Source organism: Bos grunniens, chromosome 22 (assembly GCF_055505025.1).
Source record: "Bos grunniens cultivar Pamir isolate PY7600 chromosome 22, Bosgru_T2T1.0, whole genome shotgun sequence".
NCBI lineage: Eukaryota > Metazoa > Chordata > Mammalia > Artiodactyla > Bovidae > Bos > Bos grunniens.
The window spans coordinates 41,025,346-41,038,940 of NC_141186.1; the positions used below are offsets into that span (position 1 = coordinate 41,025,346).

Sequence of the window (13,595 nt, forward strand, 5' to 3'; positions counted from 1 at the left end):
GATAACCAGCAAGGACCTACTGTATAGCACACACAACTCTGCTCAATGTTATGTGACAGCCTGGATGGGAGGGGAGTTTGGGGGAGAATGGATACATGGATATGTAAGGCTGAGTCCCTTCAGTGTTCACCTGAAACTATCACAACATTGTTTTTTAATCAGCTATACCCCAATACAAAATAAGAAGCAAAAAAAATAAAATAAAATAAACATACATGTCCCTACTTCAATAGTCAGCTTGAAGGACAGGCACTGACTTAGTTTGCATGTTTCCCTGTTGTCTGGAAAGGGTGAGTTGTGCTTTTGTTTCTTTTCTTTGTTTCCACATGTTTAATTCTATTTTGGCAGCCATAGAATCTTCCTTCCCACTCTGTTTCAAGTAAAATATTCCAGGAATAGGATCATTGCCAGACATGACATTTACATTGAGCTATTTTTTATGTTAAATATAAAACATGATACTTGAATAGTTTTTAAAAATCTGAGTTAATTTGCTAATTTGAAAGTGAACTAAATTTGTCTTTTTGCCTAAAGGAACTAAGGATCTAGCATAAGATAAAGAAAACCTTTCTTTTTTTTTTCTTAAATCAGACTATAAATAGTTAGCATTCATATGAAACCAGAAAACTTTTGCTAAATGCTTCAAGATGTTGGTGGAATAACATACATGCTGAGATATAGGACCACAGTAAGAATGAAAGTAACTGTGATATCATAGAACTATAGAAAATTGGATTTTAAAAGTTATTGGATATTTTAAAAAGTGAATTTATAGCTACTGAATAGATTGTCTCAATGATACCAGAATTTCCTGTCTTCAATGTGTCTACTGTTTTCAGCTCTCATAGAGCTGGTTTCTTATAGAGAGCTATAGCATCTTTAGTTTAGAAAAAAAGGCTTCATATTTTGGTAGGAGAACTAGCTAGGATGTGCTTTGGAAATCTAGATGCCCAGACTTCTTTTCAAGAGATTCTAACAACTTGAGATTCTCCAGTTCTGAGATACCCATGATTCACACAATTTGTTAGAAATGCAGATTCACAAGCCACAGCCTTCAACAGTCGTATAGCTTTGTGCAGGATGCGCAGTGCACAACCTGGAGTGCTGCTTGGTTGGCCCTGCCTCACCCTCAGAGGCTCTGCCTTCATAGGCCTGCCTGGGATTTCAGGAATCCATATTTTCTTTGCCTTCATTCTTCTAATTTTATTTTTAGTTTAAAGTTATTGAAATGTAGTTGATTTACAATGTGTTAATTTCTGCTATGTGTGTGTGTGTGTATGAGTATGGAAACATATATATATATATATATATATATATACACACACATATATATTCTTTTTCACAATGGTTTATTATAGGATATTGAATGTAGTTCCCTGTGTGATACGACAGGATCTTGTTGTTTACTTGTTCTGTATGTAATAGCTTGCATTTGCTAATCCTAAACTCCTTCATAATCCCTCCCTCAAGTCTGTTCTCTGTGTCTGTGAGTCCATTTATTTTTTGTGAATAAGTTCATTTATATCATATTTTAATCTCCATACATAAGTGATATAATACGGTATTTGTCTTTGTCTTTCTAACTTAATTCAGTTAGCATGATCATCTCCAGGTCTGTCCATGTTGCTGCAAATGGCATTATTGCATTCTCTTTTTATGACTGAGTAATATTCCATCTTCTTTTTCCATTCATCTGTCAATGGACATTTAGGTTGCTTCCATATCTTGGCTATTGTAAATAGTTCTGCTATGAATATAGCAGTGCATGTTTGTTTTGTGTTTTTTTTTTTTGAATTGTAGTTTTGTCCAGGTATATGCTCAGGAGTGTATTTGCTGGATCATATGGCAACTCTATTTTTAGTTTTGTGAGGATATGCCATACTATTTTCCATAGTGGCTGCACCAGTTTAGGGATGTGCATATGATTCTGATAGCACTGCATATGATTCTGATACCACTGATTCAAGAATCATATTTTGAGAATCATAGCTCTAGAAATGTAGTTTGAATACGTACTATGCATGGGCTATTAAATGGGGCCATAGGTTATGCATTCAGATAAAGATTTAAGCAGATTAACTTAGGTTGGCCATGCTTTTTTTGACAGAGAGATCCCATGTTTCTATATAGGCTCAGGCACTCCCAAGCTGCAGACAAATGTGTAACCAAATCTCTTTCTTACATGGCTTTGAAATACAAAAGCCATAGCATTCATCATGTTACTACTGGGTCTTGGAGCCGAGAGAAGCACAGGGTCTTTGCCTATTAGCAGGTCAAATAGATTCACTTTGGTTTTAACTCTAAGGGACCATTGCTGCTGCAAACGTGAGTGTGATCCTGAGAGGAAACCAACAGGCTTTAAATACTAAGGACCAGATAGTGAACATTGCAAGGAAACGTGGCTCCACTACTACCAGGCACTCTTGAATTAACATGCCCGGGAGATGAGGTGTTACTTTCCTTTGTGTCCAACTAACTGTTTTTTGTCACCCAGATTTTGCGTCTAGAACAATATTTTTTTTTTTTAAGTTCTTACTTTATATTGGGTTTCCCTGGTGGCTCAGATGGTAAAGCGTCTGCCCACAATGTGGGAGACCCAGGTTTGATCCCTGGGTCAGGAAGATCCCCTGGAGAAGGAAATGGCAACCCACTACAGTATTCTTGCCTAGAAAATCCCATGGACAGAGGACCCTGGTAGGCTACAGCCATGGGGTTGCAAAGAGTCGGACACGACTGAGCAACTTCACTTTTGTATTGGAGTATAGCCAGTTAACAATGTGGTTGTTTCAGGTGGACAGCAAAGGGACTCAGCCATACATATGCATGTATCCATTCTACCTCAAACTCCCCTCCCATCCAAGCTGCCTACAACAGTAATTCTTAAAGCGTGCTTCATAAGACCTGAGACCTTTTTAGGATAACTGCAAAATCAAAACTATATTGCCGTAATACTGTGTTGTTATTTGTCTTTTTTACTATGTTGACATTTGCATTGATGGTGCAAAAGCAGTGTGGGTAAAGTGTAGCATGGATCAAGGCATGCACAAAACTGTGCTTTTGGTCTTTTATTTTTTACAGCCATAAGTTATGGTTAAAAAAAAAAAGCCAATTTCTTCTAAAAATATCCTTGATGAAGCAGCAAAATGTATTAATTTACTTAGGTTTTTATTTTCAAAAACACATCTCATTTTAGCATCTGTGTGCTGATATAAGAAACATACATGAAGCATTGCTGCTGCAGAATGAAGTATAGTTTTTGAGGAAGAAGCACTTGTATGACTGTTTCGGTTGTAAGCTGAGCTCATTGCTTTTATATGGAACAGTATTTTTTACTTGAAAGAACGATTGCCAAATGAGATATGGTTGTTCATACTTCAATATTTGTCAGACATTTTTTTTCAAAAATGCATAAAGTGGGCCTGTCACTTCAACTCAAGTCATTGGACAGTATTTGTTGCCAATGATCAAATTCAAGCTTTAAAGCAAAAATTAGAGTTTTGGAAAACTTGTATCTGTCACCATGAACTTGACAGCTTCCCAATACTTAAAGAATTTTCTGATGAGATCTATGGCAATATTAACAAATGTGATTCTTTTTTACATCATATAATGAGATGTGTCAACATTTGGAAGATCTGCATAATTCAGTGAGCCAATAAATTCAACTAGAGCAATGCATGCTTTTACAGATTTCTGCACGGGGAAAGGATCCATTCAAAGTGCAACAGAGGCCATGGATTTTCACATAATAGAGCACTAAAAGTTTATTGATACAGTTTCAGATTCCACACTGCAACTAACTCTTAAAGAAACTACCATTTGTCAAATTTTCATGCAGTATCAATGAAAAGGCTATTAAAATACTCCTTTTGGGGAAAGAGGGAGGGGCAAGGAAATGGCAGGGGATTAAAAGGTACAAACTATGATGTATAAAATAAGCTAAAAGAATCTATTGTATAGATAAGGAATACAGCCAACATTTTATGATAACTATACATGGAGTATAATCTATAAAAGTTTTGAATCACTATTTTGTACATCTGAAATTAATGTAATATTGTAAATCAGCTACACTTCAATTTAAAAAAAATGGTTCTCTTGGATTTTCTTGACATACATCAATCCAAAACAATAGGTCATGCTGCTGCTGCTGCTAAGTCGCTTCAGTCGTGTCCAACTCTGTGACCCCATAGATGGCAGCCCACTAGGCTCCACCGTCCCTGGGATTCTCCAGGCAAGAACACTGGAGTGGGTTGCCATTTCCTTCTCCAATGCATGAAAGTGAAAAGTGAAAAGTGAAAGTGAAGTCGCTCAGTTGTGCCTGACTCTTAGTGACCCCATGGACTGCAGCCCACCAGGCTCCCCCGCCCATGGGATTTTCCAGGCAAGAACACTGGAGTGGGGTGCCATTGCCTTCTCCAGTAGGTCATGACACAATGTAGAAGCAGATACGAAAATCCACCAGCTTTCTATAAAGCTGAACATTGAAAAGATTTTCAAAATTCTGAAACAGTGTCACTCTTCCCACTAGCTTTTTCATTTTAGAAAGTATGTTGTACAGGTTAACATATAATGAGTTTATTAATATTAGTTTTATTAATTGTTTTGTTTTTTGCTGTGCTGAGTCTTCATTGCTGTGCGGGCTTTTCTCTGGTTGTGGCGAATGCGGGCTACTCTCTAGCTGTGGGGTCCGGGCCTCTCACTGTGGTTGCTTCTCTTGTTGTGGAGCGCAGGCTGGAAGGCATGAGCTCCAGCAGTTGTGGCACATGGGCTCAATAGTTGCAGCTCACTGCTCTAGAGCACAGGCTCGGCTGTGGTCGTGCATGGGATTAACCACACCACGCATGTGGGATCTTCCCGGATCAGGGACTGAACCATGTCTCCTGCACTGGTGGGCGGATTCTTTACCACTGAGCCACCAGGGAAGCCCTGAGTTAATTATTATTTTAAAATAAATTAGCAGTGTTTTCAGAGAAGGCAACGGCAGCCCACACCAGTACTCTTGCCTGGAAAATCCCATGGACGGAGGAGCCTGGTAGGCTGCAGTCCATGGGGTCGCTAACAGTCGGGCACGACTGAAGCGACTTAGCAGCAGCAGCAGCAGTGTTTTGAAATATTGCCACTTAATTCCTAATGTGGTAAATATTCTTAGATATAACCTATATAAACAAAAGCTCTTTGGGGACTTTAACAGGTTTTTGAGAGTGTGAATGGGTCTTGAGACCAAAATGTTTGGGAACTACTGGCCTAGGAAAACATTAAATAAAGTAGTTTCACAGAATGTTCTGCCTTGAGATCTTCAACAGAAATTGAGCAGCCAAGTACAAAAGGAGACATAAAACAAGAAGTGTTTAGTACATAAATAAGTTTAGAAATGCTATTAGCTACAGCCCCATATGGAGAGTCATGGTTCATAATAGCACATTAAAGTTTCACCTTAAACTTTGTTCAACTCTCACTCTTTCCTACCCTTATTTGAACATGAATATATGTATACTGTTCCCTTGCCAATGAGTGTTATCATTTTAAATATTTTCCAACATGATGCTTTAGAAAGTGATATGTCATTACTCATTGACTTCTAAGGGTCAGTCATGTTTTCCTTTAGAATAGCTTCCAGACAGTAACCTCTCTAGTCATACCATCAGGGGTAGGGGGTTGTGTGGTAAGGTTTGGCAACCTCAGAATGTTTCACAACATTTTGGCTTTTTTGTTTTATAAGCTCAGGTTGTTTATCTGGCTTTGCAAGACAGGCAAACTCATGAAAACCTATGATGATATGAATGTGTTCATGGGCTTACATTAATGGCCTTGTGAAGAGGATTTTTGCTCACGGACAGAAGGCAATTAACTCAGCAGACTGTGCCTTTGCTTGAAATGAATGTCCTTTTGGTAGGACCTGATTTGTCCTTTCTGAGTCAATGGTTACTCAGTCATACATGCTATCTGATTGGGTTTCCTCAGAGGAATTGCCATTATCAAGGCTGTGGAAATAAGCAATGCCAGTTTTATCACATGTTTCTCATAGTAAATGGTGATCTACTGGAATTCTAGTTTAGGAACTGGTTTGCTGATTATAATGCCTTAGTTCCTAGGACAAAATTGTTTTAAGGTAAACCTTGCTAGTGGTTGTATTTGCACTTCTAGGCAAGGAATTAAACAATGAATATTTACTAAGGAGTAAACAAGGTAATGTTAAAATGTACTTATAAAGATGCTTTCTATAGCAATTAAAAATTTATTTATTTTTTTGAGAAGTATAGAACAAAATACAATTATTGCAGGGCAATTGCTCTACAATATTGTGTTGGCCTCTGCCATACATCAACACGAATCAGCCACAGGTATACATATGTCCTGTCCCTCCTGAACCCCTTCTCCCATTTCCCACCCCATCCCACCCATGCATAGGTTGTCATAGAACACCGGGTTGAGCTGGGTTGTAGCCTTATCTTTAAAAACCAGAGTTGAAAACAACAGTTGACAATTGTGGAAACAATGAAAAACTATAGTATATTCACATAATAAAATGCCATATGGACAATAAAAGTCTGGTTTTGAAGAATATTTAAAGATATGGGATCATGTCCCCCAAATAATGTAAGTGAATATAGAAAGATAAAAAATCGTGGTATGTAGTGTCAGATGGTGTTCCTGTTTATACCCATTATCATCTCTGGGCATGCTCCTTTCTCTTAATTCTTGCCAACTATGGGTGCTATTTTAAATAATATTTTTCAGTGTGATAAGGTAAAAATGTTATGTCATTCTTACATTAAGGAGATATTCAACAGGGAAGACGAAGAGCAGTAACTGGCATTTCCAGACTTGATTCTAATTGTATTATTATAGGCAGAACTTTAGCCACACTAAGTACAGATAGGCTGATTCTGATTACTGACACCTGACAGCTACCAGGATCTGGAAGAAAGTTCTAGAGCCCAGAGAAGTGATTTGACTCAAATTAAAAATAACCAGGAAAATCCTACGGTAGTCAGATTTAGCCGTTTATAATTCATCCTTGGCTAGATTGAATAAATACTACATTAAGGTCATCTCCATCCATCTGGAAAACCCTCATATAAACATTTAAAGAGACTAAGAGGCAGAGAGAATGTATTCCTGTCAGTCTCCCATGTATCAGAGACTTTGTCATTATAAAGTTCTAGAAGATCATAGAATTATCTGTCAAGTGATTAAAATTGTCATCACGGTTCTTACTTCTTATATTCTTTCCTCAGAGCATATACGCAAAAGGTTTGCAGAATGCCTGTGGGCTTTTTTGGAGCCACTAAAGGGACTTGTCGCCTGTTTCCATTCCCTGCCACTCACCACAGATGTGCCAGTCATGCCTACCTTAATCTTTTGTCATAGTCACACTGAAACCGGGTAGAATATTGAAGGAACTGTCAAAAATGTAGCCATGTGAAAAGAATCAGAAGGCAGTGTTGTTATTCAGAGTTTGCTTCCTGGGCTCCTGTTTGCATGGAGCAGGTTGGATGTCTAATTTCAGCAATGCAATTAATTCTTGGACAAAATGAAAAAAAAAATGTATCTGCCACATTTGTATACACTTGGATGTTGCTTCACTAATTCATGTACTTATTTTCTTTGCGATTTCATCTGAAAGCATCTTCTGAGGGCTTTTTGCTGTTGATTTTTTAAAAAATCTTTTGAGTGATGAAAATGGACAAAAACAGAATTCAGCAAAATGTAAATGAATCAAGCAAATGGGATGCAAGAATATATTGTACAGATCCGGAATGGAAATAGAGATATTTGTTCTTCCTTCTTTTGAGCAGAATCATAAAACTTTCCATGGTGCGTCAGACATTCTGTTTTACATTCACTATTGCCAGACGTTTAAAAGGTGATAAAAAGCATTTTAAAAATGTCGAGGTTATTGTTGTGTGTTCTGACAGTAAAGAAGTGTTTATTCTAACACAGAGATTTGTCCTTTAATCCTGATACGGTCTTTTATAACCACTGTGAATTTCTTCTTTTTAAAATATTGATTTCACTTTGCACTTTTTTCTATAGTGCTGCCTCGTCTGAGAATTATGATGATATCCCAGATGCAGATTTTAAAACTATTCTGGACTAAACTGTGGAAAATGGCTATTGTTTTTTGAATAAAAGATTTTATGACCTGGCCTATGCATTGTTGAGATATGTTTTTGAGAATACTGTAACAGAAAATATATATTCTAATATGTTCTCCTGGGACTTCCTTAGTGATTCAGTGGTAAAGAATCCACCTGCCAATGCAGGAGATGCGAGTTTGATCCCTGGGTCAGGAAGACCCCTTACAGAAGAAAATGGCAACCCATGCCATTCCAGGAATCCCAGGATTCCTGCCTGGAATATCCCAGGGATAGATGAGCCTAGTGGGCTACAGTCCAAGGGGTCGCAGAGTCAGACATGACTTAGTGACTAAACAACAACAACAGCAATGACAATATATTCTCTTTTAAAAGAAATATTATTTTCAAACCTTATTGTATAACAGAAGTCACACTATTGAAATAATTAACTAGGACTTGCTGGGATGGGAGAGTAGAGGCTAGATTGAGGGTGAATGTTCAGGAAATGCATGAATAGCTCCTTAATTAAACTGTAGAATGTTTAGGCTCCTTTCTATAATTATGTAGTGAATTTTCAGTTTTAGTGTGTATATGTATATTCTATTTAGAACTAAATGAATATGTTCTTCAAAGGCTTGCACATATTTACTGAAAACTATGGAATTCAAAATTTTATTTCTCTCTAAGGGACCTAGTAATAGCGCAAAACCATCATAGCCAAGTGGTCCTCAGAGACCAACATTGAATTTTAAACTTTAGTTCAATAGAATTGCTTTTTAGAAAGCAAAATACTTAAAATCTGTATTAGTATCCTTTGCTCCCATCATATTTCTCTTTCTTCGCTTATTTTTGTAACTCGTTTTTTTCATAACCCTTGTGGTGACCAGTTTTCACCTTATTAGCCTTGCAGCCTGATGTTGCAAGATGACAAAGGTCCTCAATTCCTCTGGTCTCCATTCTGATCTGTTAAGAGAGTTATTGATGGTCTTTACAATGTCCCTTTCGTCTCTAGAGTTCTTTGTTTACGTCTCCTTCCTCTTTTATCCTGCATTCATTATAGACTTACTATGAGGATGAAGTACAAAAAGTATCATAAGTGTGGTTTGAAAGTTGTAATGCACTGCAGAAATATAAAGTATGAATGTGTTGCTATCTGGTATCATTTTCTGTGATTGTTCTTGTGTCTACACAAGATTGCATTTTCCCCGATGCGTGGGAAATCTTAAAAGAGTTTTCATGATGGACTTAACACCGTATGTGCTAAGAAACCCTCATGAATTGGCTTATTCTTAAGCCAGGGACTGTTTAGCTCTTGGATACTGTAGCAGTTATTTAAAGCTCAGCACCTACTTTTAGGCATTTCAGGAGGCTAAAGTATCAGAAAGGCAAAGTTAGGTATCTGAAGGTAAGAATACATTTCCGGTCTTTCAGGGAACCCATCAATGAGCAGCTGATGGTCAGTTGTGAGAACATTGTTTTTGAAAAGTAGCTATAATGATTTATCATAGACTAGCCAGTAAACAAAGCCTGACTTGGACCACTGTTTTCTCCCCCTTTGATTTGTGCTTAAAAGCCTGCTAGACTGATGTTGAAGAAATTAAGATGTGGAAGCTAATTGCAAAAAAGCTTCATAGCTGTTTCATAGCTGTCTCTTAGTGCCTAGAGCAAACTCTTGATCCACGTAACAATAACCCCTTGAAATGCCATTTAGACTGGAAGTGCTGATGCAACACTAATGATTTTAGAGCAAATATGTTACTCTGATTTCTCCATCTGCTATGAATAAAAGGATATCAGTAGAAAGTCTGAGTTGTAAAGAAAATTGTTTCTTAGAAATATTGAAGGTATTCTGAAATGTGTGCAAGTATAAGGGTAGAGTGATTCTTTTATTTTTATGTGTTTATTTTTTAAATTTTATTTGTGTTTGATTAATGCGAGTTAGTTTATTTTTAAATTTTTGTTGAAGTATATTTGCTTTACAATATTGTGTTAGTGCCCACTGTACAGCAAAGTGAACCAGCTGTATTCTTTTCTTTTTTAAATTTCTTCCCATTTAGGTCACAACAGAGCACTGAGAAAAGTTCCCTGAACTACACAGCAGGTTCCCATTGGTTATCTGTTTTATTCATAATAGCAATAGTGTATATATGTCAACCCCAATGTCCCAATTCATCCCATCCTTCCTTTGTCAAGTGTTTCAGAAAATAGAAACTTTATTGTAGCTCCATGGAAATGTTAAGAATTTTTTGCTAGTTTTTTTTAAGACTCCTGAAAAGTATCAAATGACCAGCCATCTAGGTTTTGTTGTGACACACTCCTGATGATGCATATGAAAACATTCCCTATGGGTTCCTTTAGAGATTCTAACCAGGGATAAGAGCTACTGCTCTGTCTTGACTAAGGAGTGGTTCTTTTCTTTCTTTGAGGATTATCCTCATTTGATTCAGTCCCCATGTAGTGTGGGAGGAATGGGGTATGTACCCTCTTAGGTTCCTGGGCAACTCTATCCATGAATACTGATATCATTAGATTTTTGAAAAAATTCCATAGCCATCCATTTGCAAATTTAGATATAGTGATTCTTTAAGAATGTACGCAATATCAATATTCACATGAGAAAAGTCAAAAATTTTACAATAATAATAATAGAAGAAAGTAGAAGATTGTTAAAAACATACAACTAAAAAAGGCACCAGGCCCAAATAGTTTTATAGCTAAATTAAGTCTAAGCTTAAAAAATAGATGCTCCCTATGGTTATCAATACCAGACCATCCTACCTGTCTCCTGAGAAACCTGTCTGTGGATCAAGAAGCAATAGTTAGAACTCTGTATGGAACAACTGATTGGTTCAAGATTGAGAAAGAAGTACAGCGGGGCTGTCCAGTGTCACCCTGTTTGTTTAACCAATATGCTGAGCACATCATGAGAAATGCTAGGCTAGATGACTTACAAGTTGGAATCAAGAGAGGCGGGAGGAACATCAACAACCTCAGATGTGTGGATGATACCACTCTAATGGCAGGAAGCAAAGAGGAGCTAAAGCCTCTTGGTGAGGATATAGGAGGAGAGTGAAAAAACTGGTTTAAAACTAAATATTAAAAAAAACTAAGATCATGGCATCTGGCCCCATTACTTCATGGCAAATAAAAGGGGAAAAGGTGGAAGCGGTGACACATTTCCTCTTCTTGGGTTCTAAAATCACTCAGATGGTGACTGCAGCCATGAAATCAGAAGATGGTTGCTTCGTGGCAGGAAACCTACATCGTGAGTTGAAAAGCAGAGACATTACTCTGTTGACAAAGATCCATATAGTCAAGGCTCTGGTCCTCCCGGTGGTCATGTATGGTTGTGAGATCTGGACCATAAAGAAGGCAGAATGCCGAAGAATTGATGCCTTCAAAACATGGTGATGGAGAAGACTCCTGAAAGTCCCTTGGCCAGCAAGGACCTCAAACCAGTCAATCAAGGGAAATCTATCCTCAATATTTGTAGGAAGGACTAATGCTGAAGCAGAAGCTCCAGTATATTGGTCATCTGATGTGAAGAGGTAACTCATTGGAGAAGTTCCTGATGCTGGGAAAGATTGAGAGCAGAAGCGGAAGAGGGCATCAGAGGATGAGATGGCTGGATAGCATCACCGATGCAATGGACGTGAACTTTGGCAAATTTTGGGAGATGGTGAGGGACAGGGAGGCCTGGCATGCTGCAATCCATGGGGTCGCAAAGAGTTGGACATAACTGGGTGACTGAACAGCAACAACAACAAATGGTTATCCAACAATTAAGACTATGGAGAAGGAAAGAAGGGACCTCAAGTAATTGTGTAAATCTAATATAACTTTATATCAAAACCTAAATTCCATCTGCTTATGAAGATATCGGAGAATGCAATGGCACCCCACTCCAGTACTCTTGCCTGGAAAATCCCATGGACGGAGGAGCCTGGTGGGCTGCAGTCCATGGGGTCGGTAGGAGTCGGACATGACTGAGCGACTTCACTTTCACTTTTCACTTTCATGCATTGGAGAAGGAAATGGCAACCCACTCCAGTGTTCTTGCCTGGAGAGTCCCAGGGACGGGGGAGCCTGGTGGGCGGCCATCTATGTGGTCGCACAGAGTCAGACACGACTGAAGTGACTTAGCATATGAAGATATAATAAAATATTTTATTTCAAAAAGCATAAACTACTTCAGAATTGGAAACTTATCTATACCATTATAGATAAATACCATTCATCACATTCAGTCCAGTTCAGTCCCTCAGTTGTGTCCGACTCTTTGCGACTCCATGGACTGCAGCACACCAGACCTCCCTGTCCATCACCAAATCCCAAAGTTGGCTCAAATTCATGTCCATTGAGTCAGTGATGCCATCCAACCATCTCATCCTCTGTTGTTCCCCTCCTGCCTTCAATCTTTCCCAGCATCAGGGTCTTGTCCAGTGAGTCAGCTCTGCGCATGAGGTGGCCAAAGTATTGGAGTTTCAGCTTCAACATCAGTCCTTCCAATGAATATTCAGGAGTGATTTCCTTTAGGATAGACTGGTTAGATCTCCTTGCAGTCTAAGGGACTCTCAAGAGTCTTCTCCAACACCACAGTTCAAAAGCATCAATTTTTTGGCACTCAGCTTTCTTTACGGTCCAACTCTCACATCCCTACACGACTACTGGAAAAACCATAGCTTTGATGAGACAGACCTTTGTTGGCAAAATAATGTCTCCGCTTTTTAATATGCTGTCTAGGTTGGTAATAGCTTTCCTTCCAAGGAGCAAGCGTTCTTTAATTTCATGGCTGCAGTCATCATCTGTAGTGATTTTGGAGCCAAAGAAAATAAAGTCTTTCACTGTTTCCATTGCTTCCCCATCTATTTGCCTTGAAGTGATGGGACCAGATGCCATGATCTTCGTTTTATGAATGTTGAGTTTTAAGCCCACTTTTTCACTCTTCTCTTTCACTTTTATCAAGAGGCTCTTTAGTTCTTCTTCACTTTCTGCCATAAGGGTGGTATCATCTACATATTTGAGGTTATTGCTATTTCTCCTGGCAATCTTGATTCCAGCTAGTGCTTCCTCCAACCCATCATTTCTCCTGATGTACTCTGCATATCAGTTAAATAAGCAGAATGACAATTCACGGCCTTGATATACTCCTTTCCTGATTTGGAACCAGTCCATTGTTCCATGTGCAGTTCTAACTGTTGCTTCTTAACCTGGATACAGATTTCTCAGGAGGCAGTTCAGGTCATCTGGTATTCCCGTCTCTTGAAGAATTTTCCACAGTTTGTTGTGATCCACACAGTCAAAGACTTTGTCATAATCAATAAAGCAGAAGTAGATGTTTTTCTGGAACTCTCTTGCTTTTTCAATGATCCATTGGATGTTGGCAATTTGATCTCTGGTTCCTCTGCCTTTTCTAAATCCATCTTGAACAACTGGAAGTTCACGGTTCATGTACTGTTGAAGCCTGGCTTGGAGAATTTTTGAGCATTACTTTGCTAGTGTGTGAGATGA

General features: G+C 38.4%; 1 protein-coding gene and 1 long non-coding RNA gene across 20 annotated transcripts in view; both read left to right on the forward strand.

Moving 5' to 3' along the window:
• Positions 1 to 8,152, forward strand: part of LOC147348322 (uncharacterized) — a 33,174-nt gene extending 25,022 nt beyond the window's left edge. For both annotated transcript variants that reach the window (XR_015151455.1, XR_015151456.1), the window contains exon 3: positions 7,242 to 8,152. This is a non-coding gene — a long non-coding RNA (uncharacterized LOC147348322). The remainder of the gene's footprint in view (positions 1 to 7,241) is intronic.
• The window catches only part of FHIT (fragile histidine triad diadenosine triphosphatase), a 1,549,085-nt gene that overhangs the window by 546,392 nt on the left and 989,098 nt on the right, over positions 1 to 13,595 (forward strand). The window lies entirely within an intron of this gene.